The sequence below is a fragment of the Sardina pilchardus genome, chromosome 23 (assembly GCF_963854185.1).
Source record: "Sardina pilchardus chromosome 23, fSarPil1.1, whole genome shotgun sequence".
In the NCBI taxonomy this organism is placed as follows: Eukaryota; Metazoa; Chordata; class Actinopteri; order Clupeiformes; family Clupeidae; genus Sardina; species Sardina pilchardus.
Genome location: NC_085016.1, coordinates 11,979,732 through 11,992,111, shown reverse-complemented (window position 1 = coordinate 11,992,111; position 12,380 = coordinate 11,979,732). Strand labels below are relative to the sequence as shown.

The following is a 12,380-nucleotide window of genomic DNA, read 5'->3' as shown; positions in this document are numbered from 1 at the left end:
TGACCTGTCAAAAGAACATACTGTCTTGAGGAAAATAACTTAAGTTACAGTTGAAGCCAAGACTTCCGCAGTAAAATATCCACAACCCACGTTAATACATTTGTAATTGAAAGTGAGTGTGGCATTATTCATGAGCTCGGTCTGTCACTTTCTGAAGTTCCATTTTAATTATTGTACTTGATAAGAGGGATTTTGAAGAACACCAGTTGGTTAGGGTGCAAGGTCCCTGCCACTGTGGCATGGAAATGGGTAGGTGTCTGTTAATTTGTTGAAGTACAGTAAAGCCTGCAGCTGATACTTGGCAGGTATTGCTGGAGGTGTTCGCCGGCCAAACTGTAGTGTCAAATGTGCTAGTCAGAGAGTTGGTCTAATATGGGCAAGTGTGCTTGTTACCCGGTAGAAGCTCAGTGGGCGACTGCTGCCTATACTTCCCCCATTATCACTCTCCACCGTTCACATTTCCTTGTCCATACTTCTCACTGGGACAGTCAACTGGAGTTAATCCTAATTGCCAAGAATTTGGTCCATCTACTGCATCTGCAGGCTGAAGTACTGTTATTATCAGCTGATAGTCTCTAAAGAAACTCATAAAATACTCATAGCCCATCAATAAATTAATGAGGGTAGCAAAAATATGTATTTTGTTCTTAATTGAAGAGCAGATCAATAGATGAAGTAAGATTCAACTAAATCTGATTAATCACCATGGCCCTGATCGACTTACAGTTTTTCTCAGCCAGAGCGAGACGCATAATGAGAAGACCCAGGAGTTTCAGTGGCAGAGGTGGGGAAGGTGTAGAGACATGGAGAGAGGAAGAGAGAGAGGGAGGGATGGATATGGAGATACAGTAGACCCAGGAGTTCTCACATAAGCAAGGAAATGGAGGAGATGGGGGAACAAAAGGCATAATGCAAGAGAGAGAGAGAGAGAGAGAGAGAGAGAGAGAGAGAGAGAGAGAGAGAGAGAGAGAGAGAGAGAGAGAGAGGAAGAGGAGAAGAGGAAAAGTGAGATCATCAAAGCCCTCTGCTTAAGATGCATGATATATTCTCAACAGCGGAGGGTGAAACCCTTTGTGTCTCATTAAGTTGCATTTTTTGGGGGGTTGCCTTCGCATAAAAGTGTCAATTTCGAATGCAATGAAGCAGGATGGAGCCCTGTCAAAACAGGCGAGCAGAAGGGAAAAAGCGGGTCATTCACATCCCAATGCAATCGCCTGAACGAGAATAGTAATGCACCATTATACAATACGAACAGCAAGGGGCCCCCCGAATCAAATGGTGCATATGTGCTACCATATGCTTCTATTTTAAGATAAATTTCAGGTCTTCTACCTTTTGTCACCCAATTTCCCCCTTGCATTTCTCCTCACTGGGGGCTGGCTTTCAACCAGGTAGAGACGTGATGTCAGGACAAGAGACGTCTTAAAGAAGGGCTGATCTGATTTGCACAGCTTGAGTGCTTTCTTTTTTCTTGTGATGTAATGGCATTTAGGGATACAGTCAACCATGTATGTAAAGTGACAGCTTTCCCACCATCTGGACTGAAAAGACAAGTCTGTGGGTTTAATGCCGCTACTTGATTTCAGCTTGAGATGAAACATGTTACCCCAAGTCTCCATAAAGAAATGGGGCTATTCATTATGCCTGTCTCTAGCCTATGCATCAAAGAACAACATAGCATGTTTCCAATACTACAAATCAGAACATGATAAAAGTTTGAATTAGAAGCCTCGTCATATTGATTAATTTAATGGCACCTCTACCCACAGTCAGAATGAGTTTCACAGGCTTGCCTTGTGAGAAATGTCAAGTCTAATAAAAACATCAATAATGGCATACAGAACTGTAATTGTTCCCCAGTCTGTGCACACAGAGGGAGCTGTGTGAGGTGAGTAACAGGTGGCTTTGTGTATTATGAATCAGACATTAGTAAGAGATTAGTAGGAGGGACAATCCCAATTTTCTGCTTAAGATATTCAAACAGACCCGTAATCCACAAACACAGGCCTGACAAAGCACCGGGGCCTACGGTTTTCTGGCCTTAAAGTTGTGATGGGGAGCCAAAGTCGTGATCTTTTGCATCTTATGTTGTTTCCTTCAATATGCTGAGTTGGGTTTGTTTTTAAGAAGTTATTTTGATAAATAACATAGTATTTTAATATATAAACACCCATGATATTGTATGTGTATAGAACCTCTAATTTCATCCACGTCTGGATTGTTGTAACTTCTTTTTCAAGTGCTTTTACCTATCCTAAATGGAATCCATTCGGCACGTGTCAGAACAGATGGATGTTTAAAATAATTCACATTCCGTATCTACTGTCAGGCCACTGAAATATTGATGCAAAAGGAATGAAACACAAAATGAAATTTACATCAAGTTATAAATCAAAGGTGCCATGTAGGCAGCAGCCAGACGTCCACACAATCCCCTGCCCCAGCATTGGACCAGCACATTGTGCTCGCCACATGCCTTAGCCCCAGAAGAGAAAAACAGTGAGGGAGCACGGAGGAGTGTTTCTCGGCTCCGATAAATCAAAGAGAAGAGTTTCTGAGACGAGACCCATCTAGGCCCCTTGCATAGAGCTTATTTATATGGTTTTGCTGTGGGCTGTTCTGATGCCTGTTTATGAAACATTTATGATGAACACACAGTCATTGCGTAGGTCCAAACTGATTTGATACCCTCATAATCATTTTCTCAGGAAGACTGATGCAAATCATATACCTTTCATGTGTGCCCTCTTCACACTCAAATGAAATATTCTTGCTCCAAGTGGTGGATTCGGAATTATTAAAATGCATTACAGGCACAGGCTGTGTATGGGAAAGAGGCATTGCATAACCTGAGGACATGTATCTGTATTTGTAAGTTCCATGACCTCGATAATACATTTTAATGCATGGTGTGAACAAACCAACAGGGAACTCACTATGGAAAGGACTTTAGTGTTTGATGATAAATTCAGGCTTGCAGTATTGTTTGTATATGTCAGGGCAACAAGATATCAGTTATTAAACGAGAGCCACATTTTGATGACAGTTTTCCAAAGAAAGCACTGGTTGATGTTTATCTTATTTAAAAAAAAAAAAAAAAAAAAACTGATTGAGATGGACTGTGAGTGTGCAGAGCTACTGTCCCTCTTTCGCCATGCCCATCTGTAACCTGCTGCCATTAAGTATGACATAACATGATACATGCCCAGCCTCCACAGACTCAAGCCCAAGGACTGCTTTGCATAGGGTTGGGGGGAAAAAATAGCGCTTTTGCTTTGATTTATATATGATGTACTGTGTTCATTAGCAGCAATCACTGAGGCTTGTCAAAAGCAAACTAAAGTGATTCTGCTAATGACTGTGGAGATGGATCAACGGGATGTATGTGGGTGGGTGACGAGCACGCAGAATAACACTGCTGCCATACTGCCGCCTGGGATTATGTAAGAACCGTACTGAAGCACTTGGAGGAAGACAATGCAATTCAGACACTCAAGTGACCTGTTAGCCCAGTATTGATGCAGTTTATCTTATCGCTAAACGCAGATTCCACAGAGTCAACATTTTAAACAAGCTAAGGATATGAGAATATGTTATTATTAATTGATGATATGTATTATAAGATAATTAGGTCTGTACATTATCACAGATTGTCTTATTTCTCAAGTTTATAATTATACTGTATATTATTTGTACAAACGTATTAAACTATTATGTGTGTACTGATGAAGGCCTACCTCTTTTATGATATTTTTCCTTTCCAGGCAGCAACTCCTCCACACACTTGGAACATTGTGGTGAAGGTTTGAACATCCTTGTTTACCTCATAGTACTTTTGAAACACACAGGAGCAGCGGAAACCTTGAGCATACTGTTCTGACATTTTACTGCAAGATTTGACAATCACAACTTGAGAAGTATCTGAGAAGTTCAAAAACACTATTCTACTGTGTTTTTTGTTGTCGTTGTTGTTGTTTTTGCCAGTTCAATAACAGTTCAGTAGAAGTTGTTCAAACTATTCTATTTATCTAAATGCCTTGTCAGGCAATACTAATTAGAAAACTTTTAATTTGGCTTCACCAATATTGGGCTGTGATTGGCTCTGTGTTTGTCTTACACTGACTGGTGGAGGAGATGGACAGTTGGAACAGTCCTATTAATCTGTATAATCTTGCCAATTCTTTCTGTTTTTCTTGTAGACTTCCATCTGTTTTGCATTCAAGGTTTATAAGCACACTTCAGAAAAATATATGAACACACTTCAACAACGACACAGGAGTAGCCAAAATCCAATATAGATTCAGGTCTTATTATTTCTCCTGCATAAGATTCAAGATTCAAAAAGCTGTATTGTCTAATATGTTGCCATGTTAGAACATTTTCTTTTGACTGAAGGCAGTGTGTGTGTGTGTGTGTGTGTGTGTGTGTGTGTGTCGTTAGCATGAGTTTTGTATGTGTTGCATTGGCAATTAAAGATTTTTTGTATAATGACTTTTTACCCAGAGGCACTCTAAACCTTCTTCCTGATGGTAATAGCTCAAAGCTTTGGTGGAGGGGGAGGGAGCCATCCTGGATGATGAAGTTGATTTCCTCTCCACTGCTTGTACATAAAGATCAGAAGGCTTTTTTGTGGAATGGCTATGATCTTAACGGCTTGCCTGGCTAACCTCGCCAGCTTTCTCTTGCAATTGTTTGGTAGGAAGCTGTACCAAGTGATGCTGAAAGCGATGACAGACTCTATCAGTGACTACATGTATATCAGTGAGCAGGTATACTCTGGATAGAATGTCCCGTCTCACTTCAAATCCTTTAAATCTTCTGAGGAGACACATGAGCTGTTGGGCCTTTTTTGTAAATTGTGTCAACATTCAGGGTGAAGGTAGTCTGGCTAACGCCACTACATCTCAATGTGACGAGGTCTGGGAACCAAACATTCATTTTCCTGCATTTGAGGCATGGTTTATGAATGCTCAGAGCCATTTATTGGGCGCTATGGATGTCTGCCTTAGGTGCCTTGGCAGTGTGAATGAAATTTTATGCAAAGCAGCATGGGAATACCCAGGGCAGGCATTGGTGAGACGGTGGTCATTCCAAGTACCAAGGTACTTGAAACTTCCTACCTGTTTTCAACTACTACTTGCTCTATAATCTCTGCAACCCGAGGGCTTGTTCACAGAACTGGAGACTAAAGCTGGAAGTTGACATTAAACATAAAGTTGCGCTGACCTCATTGAAACATACTGTATATCTAAATTATATAGAGGGAGGAAATGGAGTGTGTGTGTGTGTGTGTGTGTGTGTGTGTATCTGCCTTCAGTTGAACAGAATGAAACCTGCCCTTCTATTGTGACTGTACAGTACATGCTTATCTGTGTCACGTTAGCACTAGACTTTACCTGGTGACGATCATGTGAGTAATTGTTGAGTGAGTGATTCAGGAGTTAAGCAACACAGATATTCCCACATGCTCCTGTATTAGGGGGCCCTTGCCTGTGGTAATAGGATAATTATGGTGTCGAACTCTAAGGGACAGACATCTTCATTAAGGGAGCTGTCACAGAGCCTGCTCATGCCCCGTGACGCCTCATGCGTTTGTTTAAGTCCAACATTACCTACAGTACAGACAAGCTCAGTCACTCACAGTAATCATGGAGGTCACCAAATAATTATAACAACAGTAATCATGTCTGTAGTAGAAGTGGTTAGTGTTTGTTAAAATTAAAAAATATATTTTAAAAAATGAGTTTGTGGAACTATTATGATAACAGCTGTGAGATCACACAGATTACATGGTCCCAATGTAGCCTCGGTGCCAGATAGGTGGTGTTTAGGGATACCAGAAGTCAAAATATGCATCAGTAGAGCTGATATGGACAGCACAAAAATACAGCATTGTTTTAGTTATATAGACAGGAAAGACAATATTAGCATGACCCAAGTGAAAACAAAGAAAAAATCTTAGCCGTATGCACTATTGGTCAGCAAGGGTCAGTTGGTGGAGTTAAGCCCTAGTAACATCGAGGTCATGGGTATCGATCATGTGCCTCTCCTTGACTGACACACGCTCAATGATGTAATCCATAGTAAATGTTGCAGAATTTCTTATCTATTTAATTAAGTTACCTACTCTCTCAGAGTGTTGACCATCTGCATTGATCAACATGCGAAAGGATTGAAAAGTAAACTGGCTAGACAGCTACCAATCCATCGTCATTAAATGTATTGTAAACATTTGTTGTGTCTAATGCAAAAGCTGAACGTTCTATTAGTCAGACTGCAAATTTGTTATTGGCCACTTTATATAAAGAGTTCATATGTAACGATTTGTGTAATACAATCTGCATTTTGACAGTAAATACATATTTGCTGCTGTAGGTTAGAAAAAAATGCAATGCAAATATAGAGCATAGATACAAGCATAGAAGATAGATTTCCCATCTAAACAGCAGGGTACATTGAGAGATGTAAGAGGGGACATCATTGAAACATAATGACATACACTTGATGAGAGACTGAAAAAAAAACGAGCCATTGCAAGAATTTGCGTCTATGCTGTCACATACAGGAGAAAAAAAATATCTCCAGCACAATTACATCAGTTGTTGTGGAGCACTTACATTTGAATGCCCCCATCAAATAACCATGGAGTGCTTGTTATTTTCAATCTAGCATCTAGCACTACAATCTCAACCAGATGTGAGACACCTATTACCTGATAATGACGTGATTGATCAATGCCTTTGTGAGCGTGTCGCCCAGGAGACTTCAGAGCATCTCAGTGGTTCAGTAATCAGTACATTGAGCATCATTTGAGTATCCCCCAGAGAGTCTGTCCCTTTGGTCTATTGTTTCCGCTGCACAAGTACTTTCCGATGGACTCCTTCTTTGTTCACAGGGGAGAGCTGCGGATGGGTCAGGATTAAATGAGCCTACGCTTTTGAATATTTAGCTCATTGTGGGTAGTCCATCCAGGAGCCTGAGGTTGAGTGAGTGGAGAGAGTGGATTTCAGAGACGGGTATTTGCCTTAATGAGAGCTTGCTAACTGCTGAAACTAAATAAATGTGTTTAGATATCATTTATATTGATCGATAATGAGTGAAATGTTCTGCAATACAATGCCACACTGGAAGGAATACATGTAAGGTTGCGTGCTAAATAAGAATATAGCATATAAAGACTCAGATTTTTTCCCCCAGCTATTCCATATTTATACAAACAGTATAAATGAACAGTTATATATTTATATATATATATATATATATATATATATTAGGCTTAAAAAAAGAATTAAAAAAAAACTGGTCAAACAGACAGTCCAACAGACTTTTGAAATTATGTAAGCACAAAATGTAATCTGATTATCAACAAACGCAGTTGGTACTTTGTCTGAACTAGTGCAGTGCCCGTACAAACAATGTTTTCCAAGAAACTTGCAAGATCAAAAACAGCTAGGGCGCTAGGCAACCGCGGTTGTTGAAGTAGGCTAGCTTATGCAACGTTACGTTACTTTAACAGACTGCTTACCATGGGTGCATGTGTGTCGGACTCGGCCTGTTTATCCAAGTTCAACAATCTTGAAACGGTCCGTTGTTTAAGTGAGACATCGTCATTTCCATGAATGGCAACACCTGAGTTTGTCAGTGAAATGGGCTTATTTTTCTATGCTGGAGTAAGTGAGAAAGGGAGTGGCTGAGTAAGGAGGGGGCGGTAGAATTGTGGGATTGCGGTAGAGTTATCGATTTGTTTGTCATTTTTTGACCAAACTTTGCACTGCACTCACGCATGCCATTAGCAATACATGTGTCAAATTTTAGGTCAGTTGGATTAGTGGTTCGAGAGTTATGCGTGGAACAGACAGAGTGACACACAGACATGTTCCTTGCATTAATAGATAGATAAACTTCTCAGTGACCCCAAACTTTTGACTGGTGGTGTATATACATCTCTGTGTGTGTGTGTGTGTGTGTGTGTGTGTGTGTGTGTGTGTGTGTGTGTGTGTGTGTGTGTGTGTATATGTGTGCATATTTGTGTGAATGTCTGAATACTTTTCTTAACCCTGTAAGCACAATGGGCTTAAATAAATAAAAATAAATAAATAAAACAAGCAGGAGAAAAGAAAAAAAACTTTGTGGACAGGACAGGATGACTTGTCTGGATCTGCGACGGGCAGAGCTAATGAGGCCTACCTGGATCCTCCTCGACGCCGCTCCCTCAGTCCCCCCGAGGGTCGCCTGATGATGCACTCCCAGGATTACGGGGTGACACCACATCTCCACACTCCGCGGCTCCTCGCTCCTCTGAGTCTGGCGTAAGGGGGCAAAAGAGGGGCCGGGACAGTCATCCATCAGCCGACACATCATCAAATGGAGCTTTCACTTCATCTACGGGCCTAATTATCCACATGGTCCTTGGACACGGCCCAGCATGGGGTGACTCTGATGGGGGGGGGAAAGGCTCCGCTACATTTGTCTTCTGTGCACTGACTTTTTCCACAATTTTAGTTTTTTGTCATCACCACCGGGGCAACATTGTGATGAGAAATTGAGAGGTATGATTTTTTATACAGAACCATAAACATGGTGTGTGATTGATGAGTACAATCAGAGCCAGATATTTCCTATTCTACTGTACAGTATGTCTTTCCAGTGTTGTGTGTAGGTGCGTAGATGATTATACACAAGCGACTGCCTAGCAACAGTGTATGGCTTCTAACACTTACGTATACATTAGTTCACCCAGAAAATTGTTTATGCGGCGGTGTGTATAAACAAAAGGGGAAATATGCATATTGAAACCTGAAACTTTATGAAGTTTGTGCATTTTAAATAAGCAGTTAATGGACATTTATCTTTTTTTTTTCAGAAATACAATCAGGTTATACGAGTTGATATGCATAATTCATCAAAGTATGCTAATGCTTTTTGCTTGTGGGTTAATGTACCTGCTGCATTTATTTGGGTTCAAGTTTTAAGTAGTTGAAGGTCAATTTTTGCGGCCTGGGGGCAGTATTACTGTATAATTGATTGAAAAGCATTCCTCCGCACACCATACTGTGGGTGGAGCAGTGTGCATCTTAAGTGTTCTAACTTCAAACACAGAACTGCGTAAGCACATCAAATGAGGTTAATGTCTTCAGGAAAAATTCATTGGTTCGGGTGAAACTCACGCGAACCGTTGATGGCAACCGATGGCAGGCTTAATATGTTTTTAATCTGTGGAGCTCTCCATGTTAAAGTCAGGGTCATCTGAAAATTGACTTTTGATTAATCACCTGGCAAGACAATCGTGAGGGCCTACCTAAGGAATTCTGCAGTCACTGCCCTAGGCCTAATGAAATCGCATTAGACATCTTGTAAATAAAGGGACGATAGCATCATGATATGTTGATTGCTCCTCTTAAGTGTAAAGTCCCACGTCCCATTTACTGCCTGAGCCAGTGAATTAGCCTAGCTTGTAAAATAGGTTATAAATGGACACATCTATGAGTTTCCGCAGCTTCAAGATAAAGGACGAAACAAGTTCAACGGTTATGAGATGTGTCAAAGATTCAGCGGTGGGGTGACAACCTAATTTGATTGCTATTGATCCCAGCGGCAAGATAACATTCCAGAATGTAATTTGTAATCAACTCCCAGAGCCTTCGAGGGGACAGCAATTCAATACCAGATGATTAGGACCTCCAACCTGTGAGTATTTGCCAGTTTTCATTTAATAAGCCTTGTTAAACATGGCACTCTTTATCATTCTCTAACATTCTCATTTCAATACATAGCTCAAGGACAGTAGTGTTCTCCGAGAATATTTAGACACCAGCAGATATGTGAGCAATAACTAAATCCAGTTCATAGGCTAGTCTGGTTTGCAATTGCAATTGAAAGTGATCCGACTGATTGTTGCCGATCGACATCTTGTTCAGGAGTAATCTAACTGTGTGCCATGCATTGTCATGAGGAAAGGTATGATCAAGAATGTAGTTTGCAGGACACTTCAGTTTAGCAGAAAGATAATGCATGTCTAATACACTGTATTGAGTATTGACCAACAGAGCAGAGCTGAATCTTGGTGATGGAGAGAGAGAGAGAGAGAGAGAGAGAGAAGAGAGAGAGAGAGAGAGAGAGAGAGAGAGAGAGATAGAGAGAGAGAGAGAAAGAGAGAGAGAGACCTGTTTACTGTGCACTGCAATCACAATGTACTCAGCAACTAACTCACTGTGGTGTGTGTGTGTGTGTGTGTGTGTGTGTGTGTGTGTGTGTGTGTGTGTGTGTGTGTGTGTGTGTGTGTGTGTGTGTGAATGTGTGAATGTGTGACAGAGACAGAGAGAGACACAGAGAGAGAGAGAGAGAGAGAGCAGTGTACGTACGTGTGTAGGGAAGCGAAGAGTAGGATGCAGACATCCTCTCTCCTGAGAGACTTGCGGTCTAGTCATTAGTCCCACAGACTCCCACTATTCCCGGTGGTCAATGAAAGCGGCTGGAGGGACTCCTGAACCCCCAGCACAGTGTCGATTTGAGCTGCCTGGGTCACCTCCCCTAGGGAGACCTGTGGAGTGGACAGCAGTGGGTAAGACACTCCAGCCCCCACAGGCCACACAGGCTTGCAGACCTCAGCCAGACTGCCCGCTGAGGAGGTCATGACTAAGAGGGGGGGTGGGGTGCTGCTGGGGGGGGGGGGGGGGGGCAGGGGGGGTTGTTCCAGTGAGAAACAGCACCACCACAAAAGACTGAATCCCACATGATGTAGGTGCCAAGTGGAGTCTTCAAGAAACAACAACGGCAACAAGAAAAAAAAAAACATGGCTTTTGTTACCTGAGGCACAGACTCTAGTGACAGTAATTACGGTTTAAGGTCAGCGGCAAGGTTGTTGAACTCTGTGGAAGTTTTGTACGACCTTTCAGTTATGCTAGTCTAACACTTGTAAGACTGGTCCTGAATCCATTTCAGGTGGACTTTTAAAGGCTGACCACTTGATTTCTGTTTGTGTGGCAATGGCCCATATCGTTAACATTATTAGTGTCTAGTCTACATGGACCTGGTTGGGTGTTGCAACTATCAGCAGTCAGCACGTTACGATTCAGAATGATTTATGTGTGTGTTAGGTCCATTTTGAACAGAACACCCTTAAATATGATTAAAACGAAGGAGGTATATTTTAATCACACTGATGACATACTTAGTTAGTATCATATCATGGGTCATTGCACAGGGGACTTTCTTAGTCAGAAAAACACAATTCATGTACCTCCTGTATTTTTGGATTTCCTTGGAGCAGACTCATTGAAAGGGTCTAACCTTACTATGCAAATGTGTCCTTAGAAAAACAGTGTCATGGGAAGTATTTGATAGCCACCATTTCACTTGAAGTAGGTAGTCATAGAAATGAATAATTGTCACCATTTTAGGAAGATAAATCATTGTGAGTAATAAATTTGTAATGAAAGCATTATAATTGAACTTACAATGCATTATAGATGAAGGACTCGAATAAAGTGCGACCAAACACTTCTTTTAGCACTTCACTCATCGGCTATCCCAAGGCATAAACGGGGCCTTCGTCCAACTACAGATAATGAACAAAGGCTTGAGCGTAACCTTTCACTTCCCCTGGACTTTGATGCACAAACTACAGAGGAAGTAGAGGGCCTTAACTGGTGCAGTGCTCAAGCGAGAGAGAGAGAGAGAGAGAGAGAGAGAGAGAGAGAGAGAGAGAGAGAGAGAGAGAGAGAGAGAGAGAGAGAGAGAGAGAGAGAGAGAGAGAGAGAGAGAGAGAGAGAGAGAGAGAGAGAGAGAGAGAGAGAGAGAGAGAGAGAGAGCGCTGCAATGCTGGCAGCAGTACTCATCTCCAGCACTGTGTGGCTTCAGGGTGAGTAAGCAAATGATTCTGTGTGCTGCAACCTCCCACAACAGACCAGAGAATGAAACAGATCCCTGCATACAATAACAGTTGGTCCATTGTTAGAGAAAATTAATAATGTTTTGGGAGCAGTCCTACACGTTAGACAATTAATAATGGTTGCCCACATTCTGGGGTCAAAACACAGGTAAACACTGCATCTGGGTTAGTATTTTGCAGTTGTTTGAATGGATTTTTGGGAATTAAGTTTTTTGGGGGGGAACACTCATTCAGCTGGCCCTTCTACATTCACCACTATAACAACGAACAGCCATTTCCCATTATTTCATTACTCCGACGGCCTCAACTGAATATGTGTCTGACCTTCAGGGACACACTGTTGGCAGTGACTTTCAAACAAAATGTAAAGCATTCAATGGCACGAATATGGGAAGACTTATGCGACAGATATGGTTGGGATTTTTCATCTGTTCCGCCTATAACGTTGACGCGAAAAACCGCAAATCGAGGAGCGAGCACGAAACATCT

The 12,380-nt window shown here is 41.6% G+C and overlaps 1 long non-coding RNA gene across 1 annotated transcript in view; it reads right to left on the bottom strand.

The window, feature by feature from the left end:
- Positions 1-6,319: 6,319 nt before the first annotated feature.
- Positions 6,320-12,380, bottom strand: part of LOC134071586 (uncharacterized) — a 31,399-nt gene continuing 25,338 nt past the window's right edge. Inside the window, exons 3-5 of the long non-coding RNA XR_009937088.1 lie at positions 10,362-10,540; positions 8,188-8,304; positions 6,320-6,976 (exon numbers count right to left, since the gene is read on the bottom strand). This is a non-coding gene — a long non-coding RNA (uncharacterized LOC134071586). The remainder of the gene's footprint in view (positions 6,977-8,187; positions 8,305-10,361; positions 10,541-12,380) is intronic.